We start from the raw sequence: 23,464 nt of genomic DNA, 5'->3' as shown, positions 1-23,464 counted from the left end.
AAGTGTTTTGTTTATTGGGATTGACTTTATTGACATATAAAGAGAATATTAAAAATACAAATGTCTTTGAAAGTGACATGTACAAAATGATGGATGAATTGTAGTATTGATTTGTAAAACATGTCACGGGTCATCCGAAAAATTTGGGAAATATTATGAAGACAACTACCCTTGTGCCATTTGTTTTATTCGTTTATTCCTGCCATCTCTGGTATCGGCAATATCCATATTGGCATTCTGAAAATAAGTAAGACTGTGTGTAATTATGGCCAACACAAAGCGTGTGGACAAAAAGTTAATGCCACGACCATCACTATGCGACATGCGCTATTTGATCAAACTGATTTATTAACGTTTGAGCCCTTCACAAAGAAAAACCTTAAAAGAGCAGGGGTGGGGCTGAGGAGCCTTGGATATAATTTGCTACGGTTCACCGCACAAAAGAGCACTTCAAAGCGGAAGGTTGCACTGAGCATAAGTTCACGTTACCGGTGTTTTTGCAGCCTATTTTGCATACAAACATGAAATTATACAAGCGATTGGGCAGTCTATGCGGAATGCTCATCAAACATAGCATTTGAGCCTGTTATGGTTTCAAAACTTAACTAAATACACAATGCCTTAAAGTGTGTCAAAAGGGCTTCATGCGACAAAAAGCTGCCTCCTTTGAAATGAATGACTATCGTGACATTACACATTCAATATAGAAGAAAATTGTAAACTGGGTGTGTGTGCAGGAGCCGACATTTCGACAATCTCACACCTCCTTTAGGCGGCAGCTTACATTCCTAGCACTCGTGTGCACATGCTTTGCACCACGAAAAGGGCTATTTCAGCTACCGTGGATTTCCTTGCTAATTTCATTGCTTCGTTCATGTTTTTTTTACAATGCCTCGCACCGTGACCCCAAAACTTAGTATAATTCGCTCTAGTCTCCTGTAGCGCAGCAGCTGTCTAATCAAAGCTCAATCTCTTCACAACATAAGACCACATGATGAGCGCTACCACAACTCCGGACATATCAACGTCGATACGACCATCTCGCTGTTTAAAAAAAGACCGGGTAGTCAGAATCACTGCCATTTATAGAGGTTATCTGACATGAAACTCGAACAGGGTCGTTTTCAGAAACAATTTGACGCGCTGATCCTTCTTTGTGATAGTAAAAATGGTAGTGTTATGGCCTCGCTGAGGTACTGGCTCAAGAAGTGTTTTTTATTTTATTCCATCAATATTGGGCTCATAAAGCACTGTGCGCCAGAACCTATTTTCTGTGGCACGGTTTTCACGCTGTCACCCTAATATTCGCTATGAATTTTTTGTCATGTATGCTGGCAATTACATGTGCCATGTACGCGAATACCACGACCCGTCGTATGTTCCACAAATGGCTGGTGAGAAGTATAATCTGACGTACGGAAAAGGAGAAAGGGAACTCAAGGCGTTCATATCATGACAAGCGGGTTGTGTTCGGTATTCTGTGGCGTTTTCCTAGGCCTATTTTTCTACGTATCAGGACGAAAGAGGAGACCACAAGAGCTGCGAAGCGTAGGTGGCGTGACAGAAACGGTCAAAAAAAGAATTTGGTCCTTATAATATTTTCGCACTTAACACAGTGGTAAATGAATTGATAAAAAACACCAGCTATAGCATGGCCCATGCCATGTGCTGCCATGCATCCATGTTATTGAGGTACCTGCATTTCATCCGGTGTCTATCCTGAAATGTTCTCAATTGTAATTTTGTTGAATTATCACCTGTTTCCTGTCAAAATGTCACCTGTTTCCTGTTTTAAGTGCATTTCTTTGCACAAATTAGTCTAGGCTAAGTGATGAGCTTGAATTAGGCAAGTAATAAGCGTCGCTAAAAATAACATTCAGATTATACGCATGTACAAGATGTAGAGTAACCGTTGAAACGACACGCTTACCATATCCAAATATGCAAGGGCAGTGGTCCGCATAGCAGTTACCCTTTATTTGGTAATCACTGCAAGGCCTTCCCAGTGAAGCCAATGGCTTGCAGAGACCTCGTGAGTTACTTCGAACACAACAACGCCCGTTTCCACATTCCGTGCTGTTTCTGCAATTCCAACCATTTTGTTTGTTCTGCAAGCAGTGGAAACCACGTGTTTTTCATTAATTACCGACGTACTAATTTAGTGAACAGATGCAATGCTCAGTCTGTATTTCCTAGGCCGGATTCAATTATCAAGTTTTTTCGTTTATTCAGAGTAAAATAATGAAATTATTTATTTTGATAATTAGTCTTTTTATGTCACTGGAAGAACAAAAATCGAAGTACTTCGCTGTTAGGAAAGCAAATGCATTATGCTAACTCTGGTCTTACCTGTGAGGCTCTAAGAGAAGAACAATATCATTTTTGTGTATCAATATCCAGGTTTCAAGGCAATATTGTCCAGGTTTCAAGGCACTCAAACAAATATGTTACACAACAAAACGTAACCGATTGGAGAGAAAACATATCTACTAAAAGGCACAGTGGCCGCACTGCATTTGTACCGAAGCTGAGCTGACCAATATGCAAAAATGCGGCTTGCGAACATGCGAAACTGTTTTAAAATATATATTTTCACAATATTTAGAGTGTTGGTTTATACAATGCTTCGGAATCAGATTTCTCAGCTCAAAGCCAATATTTGTTCCCAGCTCGCACTATGGCAGTCGTGGCATGAAGACGGCGCTTGCCCAGAGATAGCGGCATCAATAAAATGGCTATAAGAATGAGCATAGTGTTACAAATCTAAGTATGACATTTTCAGCGGTTTTCGAAAAGAACGTCGCGAGCCAGCAGGTCAGCATGGCATCGTAGCATTATCGTTGTTTTTAGAAGTAAAATGTCAACAGTCTTGATCATTTTAACCCAGGTTTTGCATGCTCATTGAACAATCATTGCCATAATTTGAAACTTGGATGACTTTAGAGTTAGCGATGTGAAAAAATTGAAACGAAATTCTAACATAGCGCATCCAATCAGTAGCCACCAGCAGAACACTTAGAGGCATTTGCGTAAAACAGATTGCCATCTCAGTAAAGGTGTGCTGAACACAAGTTACAAGCGCTGTACTGAGACTTGAAGTTGCAATATTTGTAAGACTTGTTAAAAGTGTGATTACTGGCAATGACAATTTAATTGATGATTTCTTAATTGTTCATTGTAGCCCCATTGGCTTCTAGATGCGCTATAGCGAGCAGTCGTTCTTGAATTTCCTGCGTGGACGCAACGAAAGTATTTGCGTAAAAAGAAACTGGAAATACGTCATCTTCGGTAACATTCGCAGACTTGCGCTGCGCCTCGACGGAAGATTGCTAGCATTCACTGATTTGTATACACAGTGAGAGTGCTGTATACGTACGTGAGGTTCAAGTAAGTGTCGAGATGCTGAATGTAGCACTGCTGGATTACGGCATCTACCATAATGACAAAAAACTGAGCAAAAAAACTTTTGCTGTAGTAGAAGACGTGACGCACCCAAGGAATTTTCACTGCGTTCGCCGGCATTGTGAAGAGATCCTGTGGCTTCAGGCACTGTATACTGCCGAAAAAATACCATTTCCCCAACCTCTTGAATTTGGAAATTTGTATATAGCTTTTAGGATTCACTAGAGACCGAAGTGTGGTAAACAACCCAAATGTCAGTATCTCTTTAAGCTCCACTGCAATCACTTGGTGGTTAGCTGATCGATTTCTAACAGTGTATAGGTTGGTCTTCTATGAGCGGGAATAAACCAGCGTATAATTACTTCTACAGTGCTCACTTCGGGCACTGCTGTAAAAAACAATAAACACGTCTTTTCAAAGTGCCCCGCCACGGTGGTATAGTGGCTAAGGTACTCGGCTGCTGACCCGCAGTTCGTGGGATTAAATCTCGGCCATTGTTGCAGCATTTTCGATGGAGGCGGAAACACTGTAGGCCCGTGTTCTCATATTTGGGTGCAGGTTAGAGAACTCCAGGTGGTGGAAATTTCCGGAGACCTCCACTACGGCGTCTCTGCTAATCATATGGTGGTTTCGGTACTTTAAACTCCACATATCAATAAATCAATTATCTTTTTAGAGCTTTCTGCTGCCACTCACAATAATAGTCTAGTGAAAAAGGACATTTGATGGACGAAGGCTTTCGGCTGTTTATTATCTGCTTCTACTGAATTTCGTTCAAACCACACATTTTTCGTGGTTCTGCTACGCGTTGGTGCTCGAGGAGTCAATGCACACCACGTGCCAAGTGCCAGAGGCGTATGCATAAACTTGTTTTGGAGGAGATGTCCTTGTCCTGACATCGGGCCATTGCCCATATTCCCTTTTATGTTAGTGTGATAGAGGGTGATCTCGTGCTGTGTATTCAGTAAGAAAATGTTGGGGGAGGTACGGCTGCCACCCATTGACATTGGTGCCTCCAAGTCTCCATGAATTTCGTTTAAAGAAATTCCTGTACAATTCACTTCAATTTCTTTAATATCATTTATTTTCACAAGGAGATATGTAAATCAGTTTTCTTACAAAGGCAGAACTCCATAACTCGCAGTGGAGTTGTCAAGGAGGCCCTTACGTTGCATCCAGTTATACGAACTATAGAGCACGCAAGAGATTCTTATGACGGGTATAGAATGGGGGAAGAATTCAAACAAGTGAAGATAGTATGAACCAATGTAAGTGAACTTTATAGCGAGTAAACGACAGGCGTTTTGTTAGATCTGTTGGTAGTTTGCTCCAAAGATGCGATGCATTAAGTGTAAATGTATATTATCTCTAATTCCTTCGAGACTTCGGAATGGTTAAAGTACTGGAGGTAACTGGTCGTATCGGGTCTGGGGTGTTTTGATAACAAGATTTTACAGCAGGACACAGTAGAATTTTATGCATGATTTTCTACAGCAATGCGAGAAGATGGTAATCAATTCAGCGCTTGACAGGGAGATGGTTAACTTATTGGTATGTGATGTAATTGAAGCAGTTCAGCTCGAAGTGTGGCGTTCTCTGCTGCGATAAGGAGCAATAAAGTGGTGGGGTGTGCGAGTCCGTATATTGTAATGGTGCATATAATGTTGAATGTAGAAACTGATGTAGAGTGTGTGAAAGGTGTGCAAAGAAAAATTGTAACGCAGTTCGTACAATATTAGAATTTTCTTATAAATAGAAAATATTCTTTCATGTATGTGTTTATGTCAGTTTAACTGACTGCAAGATGGGCACCGATGATGATGATGTTTGGTGTTTTGTGGCGCAAGGGTCATTTTATTGTCGAAGAGCACCAGTTAATGAGACGAGAGAAGTGGACTTTGATTTTGATAAGCGGCTGTATAAGGGCCTTAAAATTCTTCGAGTTAGAGTGAGTAAAAACATAGAGGTAATAAAATCATGACCATGTCGTGAAAAGTTTGTAGTGCAAATACATGACGCATGGTGTGACAATAAAAAAATGACCCCATATCTGCATGTTACTACAGTGTCTAGAAATATACTGCCTAGTGTGCTGAGCGCAGGCTAGGTAGTGGCCCCGGAGCTCATGACTGCCGGCAGCACCCGCATGTTGCACTGCTGTGCGAGTGGGTGCATTTGCGTTCAAGCCTTGCGCTCCGCAAGCGCAGCGAAGCCTGCAGGAGGCCGAGCCGCGCGAGGTCAACTATTATTTCCTGCATTTTCGGAGTGAATTTTACGTAATGTTTTATTGTATAAGAACTACTCGATTGCTTTCACAGTACTGGCCTTTTGCAATACCAAATAAGGATCATTTCGTGGCATACATTTGGCCATCCGCTACTGCCCGCAAAAAAAAGAGCTTCGCAGATCCCACGTGACTTGGTAATCAATGCTATGCGAGGTGACCCTGTTGTAATTTTTTAATAAGTGAAACATTATGAAGTGGCGCTAAACATATGCAAGAAATTGGATCGTCAACACTGCAACCAGCATTGGCGTTTCACGAACATTTGGCTCTTCTTGCAAAGTATTTCGAAGACCCTAAGTTAAGGGGGTAATCGTGAGGGCACCCAGACGTAGGCGATGTGATAGGTAGATAGATGGATGCATAGACAGACAGACAGACAGACAGATAGATAGATGGATAGATAGATAGATAGATAGATAGATAGATAAATAGATATATAGATAGACAGACAGACAGACAGACAGACATATGGACGGACGAAGGGACGGATAGACAGATGGACGGACAGACAAACAGACAGAAGGATGGACGGATAGATGGACAGACAGACAGACAGACGGACGGATGGACGGATAGATGGACAGACAGACAGACAGACGGACGGACGGACAGACGGATAGACAGAGGGACACAAACGTACAGGCAGACAGACGGACGGACGGACGGACGGGCGGACAGAAAGACGTATGGAAAGACGGATGGACGGATGGACAGATGGACGTACGGAAAGATAGATAGATAGATAGATAGATAGATAGATAGATAGATAGATGGATACATAGATAGATAGATAGATAGATAGATAGATAGATAGATGCTCAAAGCGGTTGCAGTACGCAAATAAATTAATTTTAAGAACTATTGACAGTAAAACCGCCAGAGTTACTTTCTAAAATGTGCTTTGTTCTTGAGAGCGGGAATTATCACAGAAGAGACTAAAACCTTTACCTCTTAGCCTGCATTCCATTAAGAGTCGAGAAAAAACAAAGAATGATAACATGCCAATGATTAATCTCACAGTCACCGCATATAATACTCAAAACAGTGTTTGAAAGGAAGTCCGACGTTAACATGAGAGAAAAACTGTGTGAATGAAATTCGAAAGGGTATTTTCGATTTTTTAGATAAATAATAATATTTCAAATTTTGCCTAAATGGCGATTTATTTCCCGACAGCGTTCACCCTGATCTGAAAAGATAGTTTGGTGGAGTCACTCTCAGAATGCTTCTCTCGCACGACAGCCTTCGGATTCAGCCTTCTGTCTTCCCCCTTAACCCTACTTTTTCAATCAGAAAGCCAAGTTGGATCCGTTAGTGCGGGGAACAAGATACCTTTTTCTGGTTCGACCGATAACTTCTTTGACACAGCGGCACAATACACGTCCATTCTTTGCGTTGCCGCTTAGCTTTTAACATCTCAGGGTGTTGCAGTGTACATAAGCCGTCGTTGAATTTCACAGTAAATCAGATGGCAGCTGTCAAACACTGATTTTAAAGATGTCGAGGCCGCGGCAGCAACATGACAACAGGAATTTTGCGCGTTCTTGCACTCTCTTGACTTGCAGCGCCGCTTGTGGCTTCTGAGTGCAGTCATCACATGCGCGGCCACCCTCTCTCGTACGGAATGTGCACGCTCAGCACACTAGGCAGTATATTTCTAGATACTCTAATATTACACTGCCAATGTCGTCGAAGAACGATAATCTTGCGTCTGGAGAGAGTGAACAAAACAAGTATTCGATGTTCTGTGCAAGAAAACTGGTGAATGTATTCTAGAGGCGCAGCGTTAGATTGCCTTGAGCGTGCAGCGAAGGTGAGCGAGCACACCAAGTCGTGTCATTCGGGAGACATGAGCGCTATCTGGCACTTATTCTGAAAAGCGGGTCGTGCCCCGTGCGCGACCGTCGCTACCGTCGTGTAGGCGCCACCATCGTGTCGCCTTAGTAAAGCGTTGGAAACACTTCCCGTTTCGTTGAAGCGTTGCATGGCCTGCGCAGGGTTACGAAGGCTACGATACCTAAAATTACTTATGTGTGCTTTTTCTAGCAAAAAAATGCACATACATAATATTTACGTGTTGTTATGGTGCCTCAGGACTATAAGATGCAAAGAGCACGCAAAGAGGCTTAGCTGCTGGTGAGGATCAGGTAACATCAGATCTGCTGAAAGATGGAGGACAGATTGTGTTAGAAAAACTAGCCACCCTGTTTACGAGGTGTGTCTTGACGAGAAGAGTAGCAGAGTTTAGGAAGAACGCTAACATCATCTAATACATAAGAAAGCAGATGACAAGGACTTGAAGAATTACAGGCCGATCACCTTGCGCTCTGTAGTATACAAGCTATTTACAAAGGTAATTGCTAACAGAGTAAAGAAACCATTAGAATTCAATCAACCAAATGAACATGCAGGATTTCGAACAGGCTACTCAACAATTGACCGCATTCATACTACCAATCAGGTAATAGAGAAATGCTCAGAGTATAACCAACCACTATACATAGCCTCCATAGATTACGAGAAGGCGTTTGATTCAGTAGAAATATCAGCCGTCATGCAGACACTGCGGAATCAGGGCATAGATGAAGTATATATAAACATTGTTGAAGAAATCTACAGGGGATCAACTGCTACCATAGTGCTTCATAAAGAAAGCAACAGAATACCAATCAAGAAGGGTGTAAGGCAGGGGGACACGATCTCCCCAATGCTATTCACCGCGTGCTTACAGGAGGTTTTCAGAAGCCTAGAATGGGAACAGTTAGGGATAAGAGTTAATGGAGAATACCTTAGTAACCTGCGCTTCGCCGATGACATCGCATTGCTGAGTAACTCAGGGGACGAATTGCAACTCATGATTACGGAGTTAGACAAGGAGAGCGAAAAGGTGGTCTTATAATTAATCTGCAGAAAACGAAAGTAATGTAAACAACCTCGGAAAGGAGCAGAGCTTCGAGATAGGTGATAGTGCACTTGAAGGTGTAAAAGACTATGTCTGCTTAGGGCAGGTAACAACCGCAAAGCCGAACCACGAAATTGAAGTAACTAGAAGAATAAGAATGGGGTGGAGCACATTCGGCAAGCACTCTCAATTTATGGCATGCAGATTGCCACTATCCCTCAAGAGGAAGGTATACAACAGCTGTAACTTGCCGGTACTTAGCTACGGAGCAGAAACCTGGGGACTCACAAAGAGGGCTCAGCCTAAATTGAGGACGACGCAGCGAGCAATGGAAAGAAAATTAGTAGGTGTAACCTTAAGAGACAAGAAGAGAGCAGAGTGGATTAGGGGACAAACGGGGGTTAAGGATATCATAGTTGAAATGGAGAAGAGGAAATGGACATGGGCCGGGCATGTAGCGCGTAGACAGGATAACCGCTGGTCATTAAGGGTAACTAAATGGATTCCAGAGAAGGGAAGAGTGTTAGGGGGAGACAGAAGGTTAGTTTGGCAGATGAGATTAAGAAGTTTGCGGGTATAAATTGGCAGCAGCAAGCACAGGACCGGATTAACTGGCGGAGCATGGGAGAAGCCTTTGTCCTGCAGTGGACGTAGTCAGGCTGATGATGATGATGATGATGATGATGATGATGATGGTGCCTCAGATATGCGCAATTGCTGATATTTAATTGATGATCGCACAAGTATGAACGCTCAACTTTGAGCAACATTGGTGGGCGCTGCAGATGAAGTTTGCCGTTTGGAGTATCGTTCTGTCCCTTTAGTGCCGTTAAAGGTACTGGTAAAGGTCGACACACAGACAATTCTACAGACAGACAGACAGACAGACAGACAGACAGACAGACAGACAGGCAGACAGACACACAGGCAGACAGACAGACAAACATACCAAAGTTTCTGCATCAGTCGCCGTGGTGGTCTAGTGGCTAAGCTACTCGGCTGCTGACCAGCAGGTCGCGGGATTGAACCCCGGCTGTGGCGGCAGCATTTCCGATGGAGGTTGAAATGTTGTAGGCCCGTGTGCTCAGATTCGAGTGCACGTTAAAAAGCCCCAGGTGGTCAAAATTTCCGGAGCCCTCCACTACGGGGTCTCTCATAATCATATTGTGTTTTAGGAATGTTTAACCCCGTATGTCAACAAATCATCAATCATAACTCTTGCGTCAAAAGTCCGTAAGAAAGACTATAGTCTTTAAAAAACGTGGTGGACATGTATGGCATTAGCACACATGCCTCGTTCGTTCACACCCTTGCACCTAAGAGCCGTGAGGCAAGTGTTTTGTTCAGCTTAACCGCCGAAGCGGAGATCTCTTTGTAGACGTCTTGCTACGGGATGCCCGGGTATATTATATGAAAGGTTCGAACTTCTATAAAAAATTGACAGCATATCCACGGGGTGAATGATGGAGAGTGGGGCGAAGCATCCGTCCGTCCTTGAGATGTTCTTGCTTCCGTTCGTCCATGCTGTGTGACCATCCGTCCGTCCATCTGTGTGACCATCCGTGCGTACATTCGCCCGTCCATGCGTGCGCCTCTTCGTGCATCGCAAGTTCATCTGTGCGTCCATTCCTTTGTTCGTCCATGCATCCCCTCTGCGTCCGTCCATGCGTCCATTCGTCCGTGCAGATATCCGTGCATCCATCCATGCATCTGTCTGCGTGTCCGTTCGTCCATCTATTCAACACTCCAAGTAACTACACCTCGCATATTTTGATCACATATATCCCATATAGAAGAACCGCCATCCAGCGGACATTCAAGGACTGAACGAGATGAGGCACACGCACACTTTCTTACGGCTTGCGCTTAGTGTCTACTTTCCACCTTTAACCACCTCGAGTTCATGGTATATACTAGTTCACTGTATTCGTGGCACTGCGGCCCTACGCTCGCTATACCTTTCTAAAACCAAGGAAATTATGCCCGGCAAGTATAACGTAGCAACGGTTGCCTGTCAGATAGTGCTCAATGTACATGCCGATGGCTGCTAATGGAAAACAAAAGACAGGAGAATTCGGCTTTTATTTAACGCGCACGCTGCAAATTTTTTATTGTTCAACAACGCACAGAAGAAACCTCTCACCAGCATCACTTGAGAGGTCAAAACATAAGACTGGTTACACACTACGACTACGACTACGAAGGATGAGCGGTTGCCGCTATAAGGATCTTCGCCCCTAAAAAGCCAACAACCATTTATGTGTGAAAAGTGGTTCCCTACTAATAAACATTGCAGGATGAAGTGGCCTTTGTTGTCGGTAGGGTAATTGAAAGTGTCTTCTCAGCGTGTCTAAACGTTTACATTGGATTAAAATGTAGATTACGGTGGCTGCTTCTCCACATCTTTCACAGAAAGTAGATCACTACCAGATAAAAGAAATAAATCTTTAGTGTGTGTTTGTCCAGTTCTTGACCTTGAAAGTAATAATTCTGTGTGGCGTGATCTTGAAACTGGCGGCTAATGACCTAGTTGCGCCTTGATAACATGCAGTCTATTACCTGTGTGGGTCTCATGTGCTTTGCAATAAACTCTGAGATTTTGGTTTATAAAAAGTTTCAGGTCAAGTGCAGGAATCGGTATTGATGTATTGGTAGTGCTTTCGTTGGCGGATTCACCTAGCTGGTCCACCCAAGCATTGACTCTTATTTCGCGGTGCTCTGGCACCCTTTACAGACTACAATATGCTGTTTGAATGAGTAGACTATGCACAAAAGTCAGTAAAGCGAAACAAAAACGGCATTTTTGTGGTTTTTAAGAGTTTTCAGTACATTTGCTATGCTTAGAGAATCTGTGTATATTATTGTATTCTGTAGTTTTATTTGTTTATAGTGTTTTACGGCCGCAAGTATCGCATAAGCTTCACAAATGAAAATACTTGTACTGGACTACAGAACGCCGGCTTCCGAAAAGGATGAGCTGACGTCTGCGAACGAGGGAGAAGTGATGGATTTCGAAGCATCCGTAAAGAACTCAGAACATGTGTGTTTCTGTTGTAGATCTGGAAAGTGTGTCTGAAGAAGTGCAATAGGCGCAAGCCTCATAGCCTCCATGAAAGACACGTCACACTGGCAGGCATATGGCGGCAGGCATACTGTGGGAGCCATCAAACGGTGTTCAAATGGCACACCGTTTTCCTTCTCTAGGCCTCTCACACGGAGTGAGTAGGGCTGTCTCGTAGAAGGCCGTTTTCAAAACAAAGCGGAACTTGACATGTCAATAAATGTAGAATGTGAAGGGTGTTCATTTTCTGCGTTGACTTTAGGAGTATTTAAAAGAAATGTAACAACTCTGTAGGTGGAGGGATCATTCATATGATTCTACGTAAAGCCTTTCCTCGTGGCTAGTGCAAAAAGCGCCCGTAGAGATGCGGATGCCTAGTTGATGAACAGGATCAAGCATGTCAACGGCAGTAGGAGTCTCAGACTAATATTCTATTGACCCATAGTCTAGACGAGTACGTTCGAGGCTTCTATACAAAGTCACCAGACGCTTTTTGTCACTTCCCCACGTAGTGCGTGACAACACTTTTGGAACATTCATGTTTTTATCCACTTGTTTTTTAGATACTTGATGTGTGGTATGAAGGCTAGTTTGATGTCCAGTATTAGGTCTAAGAATTCACGTTCAGTATTACCAGCAAGACGTTACCCATGCAAATGAATACTAGATTCAGAATGAATGCCTCTCTTCGTGGAAAACAAAACACAAGTGCTTTTCTGTGCAATCAGTCGGAACCCGTTTTCTTCTGCCCAATTGAAGACTGTGCTCAAGCGAATCTGAGCCTGCCGCTCACACTTGGCCAGATTACCAGACTTGAAATCAAGCTGGACGTCGTCGACATATGTGGAGTAAAACATATTTCTAGAGATGGACAAGCGCAATAATTCATGTTGACAACAAAAAGAGGGCAGCTAAGTACACCGCCTTACGGCACTCCTGTTCCTTCTACAAATGTGTGCAGAAGAAAGCTGCCCACTCGAAAACGGAATGTCCGATTTGACAAGTAACTTTTTATTATGGTGAACATTCTGCCACGCGTGTCAAGGTGGGACAGGTCTTCGAATATTCCAAAGCGTCTTGAAGCATAAGCCTTTTCGATATCGACGAACACAGAGAGAAAATAATGTTCATGGACGAAAGCGTCTCTTATCTGTGCCAGAATACAAACAAGGTGGTGAATCTATCCTCTCGAAAAACGCACTGAAATGGGTCGATCAATTCGTTTGTTTCAAGGAAACGCACATGTCGGCACTTGGAATGGAATGAAAAAACTTTATTTCGGTCCTGCAGGACGCGCTTAGCGCGTAGCGGGCGTCTCCCACGTAGGGACCGACAGGGAGTACCTGGCGGCCGCTTCGTGGGCCTGCTGGACGGCCCATCGCTGGTCGGCGAGAAGTGAGCTCCTGAGGGACCTCTCCCACTTGCTTGAGGTAGAGTCGGGAGGAGTTGTTCTACACTCCCAGAGCATGTGTTCGAATGTCGCTGTGTGTCCACATGATGGGCATGTGTCGCTGGGGTATGCATCGGGATAATAAACGTGAAGCGTGGCAAGGTTTGGGTACGTGTGTGTCTGTAATAGGCGTAGGGTTAATGCCTGCGGTCGGTTAAGTTTCGGATGTGGGGGTGGAAAAATGCAGCGTTCCAAGTAAAAGTGCTTTGTAATTTCATTGTACGTAATTGGTGCATCCCGATTGGTATCTAACCCAGCAAGATGAGGTTGCCCTGTGGCAGTGCGGTCGGTAAGTGCGCGCGCTGCATCATGGGCGATCTCGTTGAGGTTGGATAGGGCACCCGGCACCTGGCCGGCATTTCTTCATTTTTTTTCGAAAAGCTTGCACAAGCAGCTTGTAAGTGCAATAGGCCTATAACTCGAAACTGAAGAGGGTACGTCCCTTCTTCAAAATTTCAGTAATAAAACCCTCTTTCTACGAAGTAGGGATAGCGCTACAGAACCAGATAGCATTGTGCAAACGAAGTAACGTTTTTTTCGTTTCGATTGTTAGGTTTTTCAACATTTCAAACCCCACATGGTCAGAGCCTGGGGCGGAATCACTGCAGGAGTTCAGTGATGTTTGGAGCTCCGCTAGGCTGAAAGGTTGGTCCTCCGCCAGATATCTTGTACATTTGTGTTCGAGTTTTCGCTTCTCTATTTTTGTGCTGTATTTTGGAGGCATTAGTATAGTGTGACGAGCTGGACACCCGTTCGAAGTGTGTGCCGAGAAATTTCGCCTGATCTTTCTTGGTGTCACCCTGTGTGTTTACTCGAGGGAGTGTGTGTACTTGTCTTCCTGCTACTCTACCAGCCATGTTCCAGACGTTAGCCTGCAGGGTGTATAAATGAATCCCCAGAAAAAAACTTCTGCCAGCTTTCTCTTCTGGCCTGCAGACGCGTTCTCCTGCCCTGAGACTTTATTTGCTTAAGTCTGTCAAGACTTATGGCAGTCGGTGAGTGCTGAAGCAACTTCCATGCTTTGTTTTGCTGCTTGCGTGACTTTCGTCACTCAGAGTTCCACCATGGCACACGTCGTTTTCTAGGGTGCCTATTTTTATGCATTTTGATGCATTTTTATGCTCCATCATCTAACATGCTCCGAAGCAGTTGACAGCAGCATCCATGCTTCAAGCACATATGTCGCGTCAACATAAATAGGTGATGGTATAAAACTGTTCTAAGCCGGCTTTGCTTATGAGATTTTGGTAACATGTGGTGGATATACTGTTGCTATAGTTGTGCACAAAACTACTGGAAAATGAATAATTCCGTAGGGATTAGTGATAACTTTCCAGTGAAGTTGAGGCACAAGCGATGGAGATACTATGCTTAAGTATATGGAGGAATATTTATTGTTACCGAATTTTTAATAGCTTGTTTCTTTTCGATTCAATAGACATGCACCAAGAGAGAAAAGAAATTGTTCAAACAGTCGACCACGGGCGTCACAACGACTGTCTCCCCATAGCTTGCTATGCGCATTGAAGTCTCCGAATAGAACACAAGTTTCCGGAAGTTCATTGAAGAAAGAATGGAAGTCTTGTTTTTGTAGGTAATAGCTCTGAGGTACGTAAAGGAAACAAATTGTGATCAGCTGTCGAATTGCACAGCTCGAACAGCCACTGCCTCAAGGACGTTTGAATTTGAAATTGTGTGCATGGAATCCCTTGATTAACTATAATAGCAAATCCTCCAGATGATGTCGCGGCAGCATTACTGTCCTTTCGGAAACTAAAGTATTTACGTAAAAAGTTCTTGTGTTTTAGATTTAGGTGTGTTTCCTGTGCACACAGCCCTTTTAGTGAGTGTTCGTGTAAAATTTGTTGGACATCTTGAAGGTTCCTGAGGAGGCCTCTGCCATTCTATTGTATAATTAGAGTTGTGCGGTGTGTACAGTAGAGTTGTGCGGTGTGTACAAATAGAGAGTGGTTGTTTAGGCGGGAAGTTTAAATTCAAGGAACAGGGCTATCACCAGGCCCCAACATCTGCTCTTTTTTTCTTTACGCGCTCCAAGGAGCCACGCTGCTCTTTCGGCTCCAATGGTACCGACGTATCCGTTCCCGCCTAGGAGGCACTGGATGCCTGCACGTGCGAGCTACTAGATCGAAATCTCCGCCTCGCATGGTGAGGAAAAGTCTTGAAACCTGAGGACCCTGGACTCTCCGGTATCTGTTCGCGAGAAGGTGGAGTAGACTGGAATACAGCCGCTTTGGGGGCAGGTGCTACAACCACCGGCTCGCTATGCGCGGTCCGAGAGAGTGACGATGGCTGGCTCGGCGGTGCCCCCTAACGCGCCGCATCAGCATATGTTAAGTCAACAAAGGGCGACGCTTTTTTTCTGGCTTCTTTAAAATTGACGTTTTCGTTCACCTATGGCTTTATTATCTTTTTTTGCCCATTATGGGCAGATACGTGAGTACGCGGCACGGTTTGCGTCACAGTACACGCAGTGCGACTGCTATTTGCAGTTCTCAGACACATGGTCCAGGACTCCACATTGTGCACAAGACTGGTGACCGTGACATCTTTTAAAACCGTGGCCATACCTCTGGCATTGAAAGTATCGATGGAGATTTAGTATGTATGGCCTGTGAGACGTCTTTATGTACCCTGTTTGAACGGTTTCTTGCAGTTTACTCAAAGAAACCGTTAGTAATATTTGTTTCGTTCGTGTTTTCTTGTTATCTCTTCTGATGATTATTCTCTCTACAATGGTCACATTTTGGCTCTTTACCCCCTCCAAAAGTTCAGTCTTAGTCAGTTCAGTAAGTCTCTGTCTGATAGCGAGTTGTGTTCATTTATATGTGTGGTGTTACAGTGACCGGTAGGCCACCAAATGTTGAGACACTGTCTAGCTTTTCAAATTATTCTTTTCCCGAACTTCGAGGAGGAGGTCTCCGCTAACTATTTTTGTTACATTATATCGAGCCCGGAGAATTTCACTGAGACACCTAGCAACTACAATAAAAGAGACGGTTCTGGCTTGCTTTCCAGTTTTCTCAGAGTGAATGGCGTGAAAGTCAGGAAATGCTTCTGTTGGTGGGTTTAAAAAATGGTCATTCGTGCGTACCACCATCAAGACGGTGAGTAGAAAGAATGCTCGATGCATGCCGGTCTTATTTTTATTCAGCAGGTTTGGTGACCACCCACCATGGAGTCCAACGAGGAGAAACATATTTGTGAAACTATAAACTTGCATATGCCAGTCATACAATGCCACCATCAACCAATGCACCTAAACCAAGGTAGGCTGTTTGCACAGTGTTAACCCTCGCATCCAGAAAAATTTGGAAGTAAAAGGAAGAAACAAGAAGAGATAAAAAATAAAAAGTGATGGTAAGAACGATGTATATATATAGAGAGAGAAGGATGGGAAAAAGTGACTGTCAATTTCCCCTGGGTGCGTCAGTCCAGAGGTGCCGTCTACTTGAAGCTAGGGTCAGAAGGGTTTGTTGCTTCTGCCGAAGGGCCATAAAGGTCCAAGCACTCGGAGTCGGCTCAACACGCAGTATCCCATTTTCCCCAGATACGACTCAGCCATGCACGGCTAGGCTTCGGAGAGGTCGAAACCTCCCATTAACTGCGGTCCGTTGTATCGCTACACACCAAACGCCTGTTTGCGTTGACGCCCTTGCGGTGACCGAGAAACTTCGTGTGACTAATTTATTGCAAAGTAAGACTATTGAAAGTCAACAACGTAGTGTTAATTATACGATAATTTTTGCTTGAATTATTATATAGTTTCTTTTTGTTGTGTTTGCCAGAAGGTGCTTTGATTGGAGCCAGTTAGATAGCTTTACCAGGACATCAATACCTTTTTTCTAAAGCTTGATCTCCGCTTCAGCTGTGAGAAAGATATTGGTATCATGCGCGTAAAAAATGTAGTCTTCTGAGATATAATCAGGTAAATCATTTATGTATGCTAGAAAAATAAAAGGGCCTAAAATAGAACCCTGGGTAATTACTCTGTTAGTTGTGTTTTAGGATGATGTCATGTGGTTCACATCTACATACTGTCCGGTTTGTGAAATACGTGCTAATGAGGCCTAATGGTGCTCCACGAATACCATACTTGTATTATTTTTGCAGCAATATGCTGTGATTTACAAGATGGAAAGCTTTTGTGAGGTCAGTAAGTGTACCCTTAGAAAATAGTTTTTTCTAAAGTTATTTTTTTTCCACGATGCTGATTAACGCTGTCTCAGTCGACTTCCCTTTTATGTACCCGTATTGTTTTTATCACGCATTTTTCGGGCTGTCAAAAACTTGCCTAGTTGGTTTGTTGTTACGTTTTCGAAAATTTTTGAAAACGGTGACAATAGGGATATTGGTCAGTAATTTGACATATTCATCATATTAATTTTTTTTAATACTGGCACAAGCTTGTATATCTTTTTGCGTCGAAATTAATCTTGTGGTAAACGTTTTATTGATTATATGGGACAACAGTTTGCAAATAATAGTGCAACAATTATTTAACAGTGATACCGGCACCATGTCCAGGCTCGTTGAAGAAGTATTTTTTTAAGGCGAGAATTACATTTTTCCCTTCATGTGTATCCATAGGCTTGAGAAAGAGAGATCTGGAAGGGCTGATTCATGTGTTCATGTTTAGTTGGGATTCATGTGAGTTATTGACAATCAGGTTGTTGTTCATTGTCCTGAAGTAATTGTTGAAGCATTCAGCAATGACAATATGGTCCCTCCATTTGTGTCATTCATCAGGATCCCACATATAGCGTTCGTGTTGCAAGTGTTTAGGGTGGTGTTCTTGACTTTCTGCGTAGTTTTTGACTCGCCTTGATCTCGCGTACTTTTACCATAAACAGAATTTTGCTAATATATCATAGATAAAGTTTCAAGTTTTTGTATATCTTGTACCTAATTTCTAAGCTCACATTATATTGTATTCGCTTTAATTTTTCATACATGTTATTCTTATAGTTTATCAATTTTAACAGGTCACTCGTTAGCCGCGGCTTACGCTTAATGTTCCTGTTCGAGGTCATGCAAAGACGTTCACCCAGTTTTTGACATCTGTTGAATATCTTCATGAACTGCTCAAACTTATCGTTGGTAGTATCTGCTAAATACACAGTGTGCCCTTTTTCTGTCATTAGGACATTAAAAATGATGCCGTAATTGTGTTTTATTTGCTTTAGAGCAAACAGCGCTCTTTTCTGTCCTTGTTTTTTTTCGCTTCCGTAGTTACGAAGTAACTATTTTTAGGTTGCGCTGTTCCTGCATTCAGTTGCTTTAGAGGAATGCACGACTGGCTGCTACATGGCGAAGACAAGCAGATGATCGCTATTGTCAGATGCCAATGTTCCGCTAGTGAACTTTATGTCCGATATGTTGGTCATGATGCGATCTAATGCTTTCTTGCTCAAGCTTTTAATGCGTGTAGGCTGTTTATCAGAAGTTGCAATCTGTGACTAGTCAGCAAGTTTGTGTACTCATAAATGTTCTATCGACAAATGGCTATTTTAGTATAACCTAAAAATTATTTGAGTGTTCTTGCTAATGTTGGTGCTAAGCCACTCATGTAATTCAGCTAGAAAATCATTTTTAGAGCTATGCGGGTACCTGTAGACTACACCTACTGATGTGCATTTATGTCTAAGCGGTAGAATTTTTTGGGCTGAGTTATTTCTGGGTACTTCGATAACAAGTACTTTACACCGTGTAGATATAAATATACGATTCGTCGCGGTGGTTTAGTGGCTAGGGTACTCGGTGCTCACCCCCGGGTCGCGCGATCGAATCATTGTTGCAGCGGCTGCAATTCCGATGGAGATGGAAATGTTGTAGGCCCGTGTGCTCAGACTTGCGTGCACGTTAAATAACCCCAAGTGGTCAAAATACCTGAACCTCCCCCCCCTCTACACCGGCTCTCATAATGATATAGTGGTTTTAGCACGTTAAGCCCCACCTATCTATCAATTTAAATGTTATATCAGCTCTAACTTTGTACAATACATCATTGTTTACGTAAAGAGCTACACCCCCATGCGCAGTTTCAACACCTGTCGTAATTGATAAGCTCCGTGTACAACCGAGCTATAGGTCATAACCATGGAGTGGGTATTATTGACAGGTGTTTCTGACAACCAGACATCTGAGAAAGCAATGAAATGAAATGTGTGGTGTAGTGTATCACAAAGATCAACGAACTCATCAGGATGTTTTTGTAGGCTCCTTAAGTTGAGATTTAGCAATGAAAAACTGGATGAGCCACATAACTGGCTACTAAATACTCGTGGTTCCAAAAGCTCAATTGTAATCTCGTCAGTTTTTTTTTGTTTGTTGTAGCTTCGCTTCACATGATGACTTGCGAATAATCTGGTGATCTGATTTCGCGAACTGGACTGGTTATTTTTTTTGCTTTTATGACACATTTATTCGTCCACAAAAACTTGAATTGCTTGCTTTTTTTGAGCTTCAACGCTTCAGAAATAAATTATTTGTTTTCAGACTTAGGTGGTCGTTAAAAACACTTGGCCAGAGTCTTTGCTTTTTTTTGAGACCTTTCGCAGTTAATCGACCTTTTTTAGCTTATTTATTGAAGATGATCTTTTTTGTCTCTGGAGACGAACCGACCAATTATATTACTTGCTGTAGGGTTAATAGTAGTGGGCACTCTGTGATAGGTGTACTTGTCTTCAGGAGCAATATTTCAGTCTACTTTAGTACCGATGTCAACCATCACTTGCAAAACATTTTCATCTGTATTGTTTGGTAATCTGCGTATCTCAGGGTTATTCTAGAGTGAATATTGTTCATACTGTGCGGTTTGTCTTGTGAGATTAGCATTCACTTTTTAGGTCTTCGTTGTCATTCTACAGAGCGCAGCTTTCAGCGAGAACTTTGTGCCGTTCAGCTTTGATACTGTCATAGTCGTCGCTCAAAAATGCGAGGTTATTTTGTATTTCTAGAATTTTCTGTTTTTGCGATAGTGCTTTCTTGAGAAGGAGCAAGTTAACGGTGAAGTTATTCTGATACCTCCTTAAGGAAAGCATTTAGGAGTTTGATTTCTTTTTCAAGCTCCACATTTGACAGCATAGTAAATACCAAAGAGCGATCCTCAATAGCCTTTTTAGTTGAGTAGAAATGTAACAAAATGAGCATTGCGCACCTCAAATATGGCAGAAAGACGTTTCAGCATTTTCTGTAGTATCGGCGGGGTTGGGGCAATACGGATCGCTCAAATGGGGACGGCATCAGGCTGTTCCCTGGTTAAATGGGCGCTGACAGCAGGTAGTGTTCACGAAATCTTGATACACAGCAGGACATGCAGTAGCGGATGTACGGCAGAAAGGCGTTGCCACATTCAATGCTTGTGAGCGTTATTGTGGCGGGAGCAGCTCGCGGCTCATGCGGTCATCGTTGAATGGTAATCAGAAATAGGACAGAAAGATGTTTCAGCCATTTCTGTCGTATTGGCTGGGGCTGGCCTATGCAGATCACTGAAACAATTACCATCAAGGAGTTCACGTTTTGGCAATAAGTGATATATGGTATTTAAATATGATAAAAATACGAAAAACAATTGCTAAATATGGAACCGGCTAATATAACTTCAAGAAGCTTCAACTGTGAGATAAACCTTAGGTCGTAATGGGGAAGCTCCACGATACAAGTAGTCCATATTTATTGATCATTATTATGCTCTTATGGATTGTTGGTAGGTTAGATTGATATGTGGGGTTTGACGTCCCAAAACCACCATAACATTATCAGAGACGCTGTAGTGGAGGGCTCTGGAAATTTCGACCACTTGGCGTTCTGTAACGTGCACCCAAATCTAGCACACGGGCCTACAACATTTCCACCTTCATGAGAAATGCAGCCGCCGCAGCCGGGATTCGAACTCGCGACCTGCCGGTCAACCGCCGAGTACCTTAGCCACTAGACCACCGCGGCGGGGCATTTTTAGTAGGTCATGTAAGATATAAAGAAATTTCAGGGGAAGAGCCCACGAACACGTTGCACAAAAACTATAGATTATGAGAATAACCAAGAAATTTTACACATAAGTATGGCTACGTTCCAGCTAAAGACATACCTGTTTACAACTACCAAAACAATGAAGCTTTATATTGCGATTCGTTATTTCTTTATTGGTAGAAAATTAAGCAGTATTTTAGGATGCCTAATTTGAGATGGTTGAAAATCATCAGTCTTTATTTTTCTAAACAGCAGAAAGTCTGTCAGTTCAAATTTTTCTGATAAATATATGCGAAAAAATGGACGATGTGCTAACATGGCACTTTGGCTTATGAAGTTAATTAACCTTTATTCCTGGCACTAAGGCTTCATAATCCCGACGCAAAAAAAAAAATAAACTTACATGATATCGTGGAGGAAAATGCGATTCTTGCTGAAAATATAAGTAGTGGGCTTCCGTTTCAGATTGATAGATAGCAAGCAGCAGTAAAAACGTTACAGCTAGAGCGTATTGCATGCCTGGCTTACGTTTTGCTTATGTGGAATTAAACCTAATCAAAATATCTGAAACGAAGCCTAGAACGCGCAAATATATACGTCTGCCACTGGAATAGTTTCAATTGCGCGCCTTTATAATGCCGTAACGTATTCTTGCCGGGACGTTAAAATGCACAAAATAAAGAGAATGTCGGCAGACTGACGTAAACATGGTGACACAAAATTTCCACATTTCGTGAAACTTCGCTAAGCTGCGTTGTATAAAATTGTTGAGTAGCCACCTTTTAGGTCAAAAGAGGTCTAACGTGTGATAGATAGATTTGGTATTGCTGTATCTTACAAATATTTTACTATACCATTGCGTGAAGATGTCAGCGTGGGCTTTTTAGAGGCAAAAGCTCAGGACAAACGTCATTCAAATGATGACGCTCTTCTTCTCTTGTTCACAGCTTCCCATATGTAATGTCTTTCTGCCGTCGTTCTGTTTTTCGCATAATATCAGTATGCACTCTCCTGGTATAACCGTCGCTATACGCAATAAGAAACAATGGGTTCACAGACAAGTTTAAAGAATTGCAAATGCGTGAATTGCAGAGAGATTATAATCTGTTATCACGAAGAAACTTTTGAAAGAGTTCGAGGGACAATGCTATGGGAAACCACCAACGTTTAAATCAGTTTGGTCACATGCTAGTGATTTGCTGGGGGACATCAGACAAAGTCGTTCCACTGGGTCTTGGCTGGCAAATAATAAAACATAGCTATTTGCATGTTCAGTCTGGTTGGTCTTTTATTATTTCTTCTCGAGCACGAACATCTATGGAAAGGCCAGCGTCTGAGTGTGTTGTAATCTTTTTTTCCTTTTCTCGGAACAATGCGTCATTAAGAATAAAGACGTAACAAAGCTTGGACATACGCAGGTGCTTTGAGAAAACTTGTGAAACACGAATATTACGCTGATAAGGTGGTGAATAGAAAATATCACGATGTAATATACACGAGGCATGGGAGCGAAAACGCTCCCATGCCTCGTGTATATTACATCGTGATATTGACCAAACAAATATATATATTTAAATATATTGTCACGGGGTCGTGACGTGGCCAAAGACAGGAGAATTTCTGTTGGAATTTAACTGTTGATTTGGGCGAACCTGTGCCCGGTAAACGGAAAGTCCGATTACAGTAGCAGTCTTGGACTGATAGCGGGTGAACGGAGCGTCAGCCGTCGATCAACTACGGACAAGCGGCGAAGTGCATCGGCATTTTTACTCTTGCCATCGAATGTTCTAGCGTTATTGCTGGTGGTGGCGTAGGTTTCAGAATAATCTGTCCAGTTCGCAGAGTAGGCGTGATTTTATCGAAATGATCTACTAAAAACCGTAAGCTTCTCGAAAACTGCACCCGCGTTTTACGCTGAGAATTGTGTAATGTTTTGGGGCGATAACAAGTCTTGAGAAATGGAACGTGGCATTGCCCCCCCTTTGAAAAAGGCATCGTCCCGATGCTTTAACTAAAGATGAAGGTACAACAATAATGCAAGACAGTACAATGAATAAATTACGATACAATAACAATACAAAAAACATTGTTTCAGTTTGTTAACGCGCATGAAATGGCTTGAGGCGCGCGAAATGGACGACTTCAGGGCGCGCTCGGCGTCGTTGAGAGTTCGTGATGCCGTCGGGGACAACGTCTTAATTAAGTGGACCGAGACGTCGAACCACCCTGTACGGACCAAAGTACTGTCGCAGAAGCTTTTCACTTAGTCCACGTCGGCGTATCAGCGTCCATACCCAAACACGTTCACCGGGCTGGTATTCCACGAAGCGTCGTCGAAGATTGTAGCTGCGGCTGTCGGTCGTCTGTTGATTG

At 42.9% G+C, this 23,464-nt stretch overlaps 2 long non-coding RNA genes across 5 annotated transcripts in view; one reads left to right on the top strand and one right to left on the bottom strand.

Moving 5' to 3' along the window:
• The window catches only part of LOC142765403 (uncharacterized), a 56,493-nt gene that overhangs the window by 10,298 nt on the left and 22,731 nt on the right, over positions 1-23,464 (top strand). The window contains exons 2-3 of one of the 4 annotated variants that reach the window (XR_012884232.1): positions 13,656-13,747; positions 16,278-16,389. This is a non-coding gene — a long non-coding RNA (uncharacterized LOC142765403). Of the gene's footprint in view, positions 1-13,655; positions 13,748-16,274; positions 16,390-23,464 lie in introns of all 4 variants that reach the window. The other 3 variants (XR_012884231.1, XR_012884234.1, XR_012884233.1) reach the window with 3 other exon arrangements.
• Positions 4-21,681, bottom strand: LOC142765404 (uncharacterized). Its single transcript, XR_012884235.1, has 3 exons — positions 21,495-21,681; positions 1,931-2,108; positions 4-237 (listed from the first exon to the last, which is right to left on the bottom strand). It is a non-coding gene; the product is annotated as an uncharacterized LOC142765404 (long non-coding RNA).

Source organism: Rhipicephalus microplus, chromosome 6, assembly GCF_043290135.1.
Source record: "Rhipicephalus microplus isolate Deutch F79 chromosome 6, USDA_Rmic, whole genome shotgun sequence".
NCBI classification, from domain to species: Eukaryota; Metazoa; Arthropoda; class Arachnida; order Ixodida; family Ixodidae; genus Rhipicephalus; species Rhipicephalus microplus.
Note: the sequence above shows the minus strand (reverse complement) of the source record. Positions and strands in the feature narration are given on the sequence as shown.